The following is a 6318-nucleotide window of genomic DNA, read 5'->3' on the forward strand; positions in this document are numbered from 1 at the left end:
GTATGGTTGAAATCACTCTTGTTTACCAGTGCTGAGATTATATCGAAAGATTATCAAGAACTTCCAGCAGAGTTAAAGCACTGGCTGGGATACAGTTCATTGTATTGTCTTGTGTAGTTCCACTAAAATGTATGATTGGCACAACATGATCCCTGTTTGCACCAGTAGGAACAAGGTGAAACCTTCATTAGCTTAGTGAGAAAGCATAGGAAGACATTAGCATATTACTCAAACAGTAGCATCAAATTCATGATGGACAATACACAAAACATTGCCTCATTGAACCAATGGCAATAAATTGACATGCAAAACAATAGCACTATTATGTCATGACACTAATAATATTCCCTCCCTGCTCCACCACATGATTCACCTCCATAGACAAACATTCACACGTACATGATTCAGCATAGGGTCCTACTAAAGATTTGTTTAACTCCAACAGGAAAATTAGGCAGTAATAAATTAGTGGTACTTAAGTACTCCTAATTAATTAAGTGAGACAGCAGAACTGGAAGGGCTCCCTGGAGGATCGTCTCACATGTAAGGTAGTCGTTGCCGGAGCCCTTGAATAGCCTCGACTGAGGCCTCTGGCTTCAGCAAGATTGCCTTGGCACTGTTTATTATTCTTCTTCTTCCTCTTCATGCTCTATTTCTCTTTCTCCTCACCAGTTGGTGAAACCAAGTACATGATTGGCCTTCTAATTCAGAATTGGTTATTGTCAGTGAGGGAGTACAAGTGTACTAGTAAAAAACAACATTATTTTCTCATAGCAGTCGGAAAATAGAGATGAACACATGCATTAAATATCATTCTTACCTAAAGGAAGGTTATGGCGCCAATATGGATGATGAGGATTGGAACACAGATCTCCCTTTGTGCAGTTCCACCAAAATGAACCAACTGTTCCATTCTAACATTCCAGTTAAACAACACAAAAGTCACTTCTTTTAAGAAGAGTTTTGTGCAGTGCACCAAAAGGTCACAACAACAACCATGTGAATTGGATATCCCTGTTTGCACAAAAAGGCACAGAGGAAACAGTCAGAGTCTCAAACAATTACAGGCAAAAAAATTTGGCTAAACTTGTCAGAGTCTCAAACAATTACAGGCAAAAATAGTGGCATGGCTTCATTTTTACTAGGGACATTATATTAAGAACAGCTAAGGCTGCGTTCGGTTCACAGGTTTGGTGCAGCATTTTCGTAGGAACACAATTCCTACGGTATTCTTTCCCTTCCAACCGTTCGGAACACGGGAAAGGTGAATAGTGTTTCATAGGAAATCTGGTCTGGTAGTACTGATTCCATCGGATTAGAAACATCCACGCGTTGCTCATTTTTTGGGCGGAAGCCCGAGGCAGGAGCTCGCTGCCATGCGTTAGACAGGTTGCTGTGCTTGTGTTTGCCAGAATAAAAAAATCAACCTATGTGTGGTACGTGAGGTGAGGACAAGAGTAGTCACTGTGCAGCTGAATAAACAAATAGCATCTCATACTACCAAGCATGCTACTCTAAAAAAACAAATCTGTACATTTCCTAGTCCATCCGAACACATTCTCTTGAGAGTTTCATCTGGTTCGTTGTTCCATAGTTTTATACCTACATTCCTTTCCTATTCCTCTATTTTCATCAAGACCTATGTTTTCTGCCCCTTTATTCCGACCGGAGCCTAAATATTTGGTATAAGGGCATGGGACAGTGGGTGCACCAGCAGTACAACACCATGTACGTAAACAGGGGCATAAAGTGGTGATTCATAGTTTGTTGCCCCGAGAAACAAACATCCAAGAAACATATCTGGGTTGGTCCCATTTTTGTTCACTCTAGCCACCTACTCCTATGTGTGGATAGCAAATCTAGTCCTGGTCATACCACTGTGTACAGTGTTAACCCTATATTTCCCTTTTTGACCAAGATACCGGTTGGATGACCAGTCTGTACTACTTTCATCCCCTTTCCTTCCTGTTTGTACCAAGTCCGATGTACATACTAAATTCCCCCACCCCCACTTTATTTCAATGACAAGTATGTTTGGACGGAGGGAGTACAAGATTCGACTCCATGAAGTAACTTTACCTCTAACAATAGAAGAACAAAAAATATGCGACATTTGAGCATCCGATCGAGAGGGTCTGAGAGGTAGAAAATGATGCACATGCAACGACGTAGCAAGCTGGGGAAGTAGAGCTAAGGCAGTTTTGAACGAAGATATACCTTAAGGTCGTCGGGATGTGGATAGGTGGGTGGCAGGAGGCCGGATCCGCCCACAGGCAATGATGAAGGGATCGGAGGACCTCCCGCGCCGACGCTCAGCCAGAGATAACGATGCGACCGGCAGTGGGTCTCCTCCCTCGCTGTCGACAATGGCCTAAATGCTGCCCCTCCTCCCCTTCACCGGCGGAGGGGATACGTCTGGATCTGTAACCAGCGGTGAGGATAGAAAGCCAGTGTTTTTTGAAGGGAGAAAGACAGTATTACTACCCCTATCTTGTTTAGATCTGGAGAGGATGAGAGTGTGTGAATAGAGCAGCCCTAGCAAGCAAGCGCGGAGGCTCCGGCCTATATATAAGTAGTGGGGCAGTTTTCCTTTTTCACTCCATCAAAACAATCATTTAAAATTGTGTACTACTACATGCCAGGTCGCGGTTTTTTTAGTTGTTGATTGTTTTTTGAGATGGCTACCCGCTTCTTCCAAGTGGTGTTACGGTGTGCCAGGTTGCACTTTATATCGTTGAAGTCTGGTACTACAAGTCCCTCCATTAAATGAACAACCACCCCCTCGTAAAAATTGTGAACAAGCCCACGGCTAAAATTAGCGGAAACATGGGTTGCCCCAACATGCATTATTATTTATATTTTCTACTCCCTCCATTCCTAAATATAAGTCTTTTTTATTAGCCACACCTAAGACAAGAATTATTTTTATTAGCAGTGAACCCCACATGTCATAGACACAAAAATTGTGGCAAGATTCCCTTAGGCAAGCCAAAGTGTGTCTAAAAATTTGAGCAACTCAGGTTAGGCAAGTGTGGGAAACATAATGTGGCAACATAAGACAAACATAGTCACAATCCAAACAGCCCCGTAATTTTTTGTGACATGCATGAAAATTTGGTTAGTTAAATTTATAGTCAAAATTTGGCAAGCTGCATCAAATCAACACATGCAAGTATCAAAAGGAAAGTCACGGCATGCATGCATGCATTGTACTCCTTACGTTTCCAAATATAAGTCTTTTTAGAGATTGCAACAAGTGACTACATATGAAGCAGAATATGTCTACTCCTACATACGAAGTAGCCCATTTCAAATGTGTAAAAAGACTTTTATTGAGTGCAGTGCTTTGATGTGTCACGTCAACTCGTACAAGACCGAGAAATTTGATTACTACGACGCCCTCTCCCTCGCAGACTGAGCTTCGGTGCCTTAACTGCACCTGCCTTTGGCTGCATGACAGGTGTGCCAACCACCTGTTGGGCCCACCTGTCATGGACGCAAAGACAGGAGCAGTAAGTAGAAGCTTTCGCTACACGCTATCCCTCCCGCACGAGGTGGACGGACATGCAGCAGTGGATTCGATACTGTAGAAGGAGGAGTAACATCATTGTTCATCTTCTCGAAGAGGCAAAGACCCAAGCACAAACCAAACGTGGCAGTTGCGAACGCTCGCGTGGTGCGGTTCCTTGGAGTACTAGCCAGGCTCTTGCATGAGACAAAATTGCTACTGTTTAACAATTAAACTCCATTATCCATTGGTTGATACTCATTCTGCATAGGTCCACATGCTTAGCACCATTTCCTCCTGGGGTCACCAATGTTTATTTGCTAATTAATAGCATTCCATGTAATGAACTAGCCATTGCAAGTCATTAAAAGCATGCACACCTCTCATCTCTTATTGGTTGATACGTATGTCAAGAAACAAGAAACAAGATAGAAGTTAATGCACCGTGCCTAAGTGTTTTGGGACTATTTGGTTTTCGTAAGATGACTTACACACCTAGACGGAGGGAGTAGTATAGACTTGTAAACCGGAAAGGAGTATTTGCCTTTCTAGAGATTTCAACAAGTGACTAGACTACACTGTGTGCAGTACCCCCTCCCTTTCGGTTTATAGGACTCAAATCTCAAATCTCATGAACCAAGGCATTTTGCGATTGGAGGAATGTATATCGTACTTTACAAAACTACCCTAATTAAACTCATGCATTAATTACGTAGTTCTCTCGTTTTCCTCTTCGCCTTGGTCGCGGTGCACAATATTGAGCACTGCTATATGACTAGCCGCTCAAAGAATCCGGGCCCGCGTGCCATCCACCAAATCACAGCGAGGTGCTACAGTCGAGACTCACCTGTCACCCCGGTGTGGCCATCATGACCCGTCATATCACAAAACCCACTCCTTTACCAGCAGTGGTAAGGTGGCCTCCAAGTTCGACTGGACGAAGCAACCATCATTTCATTCGAACGCTCGTTCAAGCCCTTTCTTCCCTTTCTTGAAGAAAACCTCACTCTAGACTACTCACTTTTGCCATTTTTCTTCTGTACCGATGAAGGAAAGGTGGGCGAATCAGTTATGCTGCTATATTTTCATTCCAATAATCTTCTTTTTGCGAAGCACCGACCGATTCTCACATCCCATTCTTTTCCCGTTTTCATTGTGATTGTGGTTTCCTTTCGATTGCTTTTTGTTTGTCAGTTCATTGATGGATCCTGGAGCACTAGGCAAAGAGTTGCCGGTGGACAACCCACTGGAGACAACGATTTCTAGGAAGCGAGCACCGACCAACGAGTTGACCATGTTGGTGGGCCAACCCATGGAGACGAAGAACTCCAAGAAACAAGCACTGGCCAAAGAGTTGAGGACGTTGGCGGACGAACTCCTCAAATAAAGTTGGAAGAACAGCAAGGGCCCCACCATGCCTACCTAGGAACTCTGATTGCCACCTATGTGAGGCTCAAGACCGAGTTTGAGGAGATAGTCGCTGTTGAGAAGCAGTATTCCCCTGGCAAGGTGATGGCCCCCATCAAGGATGAGGAGATGGCCCCCGGAGGGATGAGATCCCCCGATGAGTTGCACAAGGTAAAAAATAATGGCTTATTACCATAGTTGTGGTTTTTGATTATTTGCAATGTGCTTGCTAATATGTTAGGGTTGTGCAGGTGCCGGTGGTTGTCCTTGATGATTCCGATGTCGTGGCCCGTCCTGTTGGCATCGCCCCGGAGATCGATTCCAATGCCGCTGTCCATCCTGTGGACATCGCCCCAGAGATCGATTCCGATGTCGCGGTCAGTCCTGTGGACATCGCCCCAGAAATCGATTCCCATGCCGCTGTCCGTGCTGCGGTCATTGCCCTAGAGATCGATGACAAGAAATAGTTGGTCGCGCTAATCCCTCAGGGTAGTTTGCATTACCCTATGTTTAATTACCAGAACGATGCATGTTATCAAACCATCTTAGGGCTAGTGCACTGTCTTGTGTGGGCGGATCTTGCTACTTTTGTTTGATAGTGAATCATGCGATGAATCATGCGAACCCTCTCCGAGTTATGGAAACAGATGTATCCTCACCAGCTTTTGATGTAATATATGGCATGCTTAGATGTAAGTTTGAACTGTTTATCATATCAGTAGGGCTTGTTTGATGATTCTTGGTGTTAGTAGGCTAGCTACTGTGCGAGCTATAGTACTTGCAAAACACTCACCGAAGTGAAATGTTGGGGCTGATGAGCTCGTGGTACGCTTATACTTATCCCTCGTCGATCGACCAATAGCCCTAGCTCCTAAAATTGTAGGCTTAGCGATCGATTAGACAATAGTCGACATACATTCAGGCCTCATTTGGTTCAAAGGGTAGGAAAATCGTAGCAAAAGTACAGAGAACGTGCAACACAAAATCATAGCAGTGCAGACACGTACTCCCTCCGTTCCAAAATAGATGACCTATGCGGGCTAGTTTGGCCTAGTGGGTTTCAGTAATATGACGTGGTATAGTGCCGTCCAGTCTTCGCGTGTGGTAGCAGTATTGCGGGTGCAGTAAGTTTTCTTGAAGAAGAGGAATTCAAAGAAGTCATGATGGTTCCTTCGTCCGAACAACTTACAGTGGGAAAGGTTGGGCCTGCGATACGACCGGGGTAGACCAGGATAATTTTGTGCATGGCAGGTGGACCAGGATGGTTGACGTCCCACATGTTGGCGAATGAAAGTATTCTTTTCGATATAGAGGACGAGCAATGAGTATTCATTGTTTATTTTTTATGAAAGCTATTGTCTCCACTGTTACTCCTTGACTTTGTCAATGCCTCTCTCTCCTCC

This window comes from Triticum dicoccoides, chromosome 4B, assembly GCF_002162155.2.
Source record: "Triticum dicoccoides isolate Atlit2015 ecotype Zavitan chromosome 4B, WEW_v2.0, whole genome shotgun sequence".
Lineage (NCBI taxonomy): Eukaryota > Viridiplantae > Streptophyta > Magnoliopsida > Poales > Poaceae > Triticum > Triticum dicoccoides.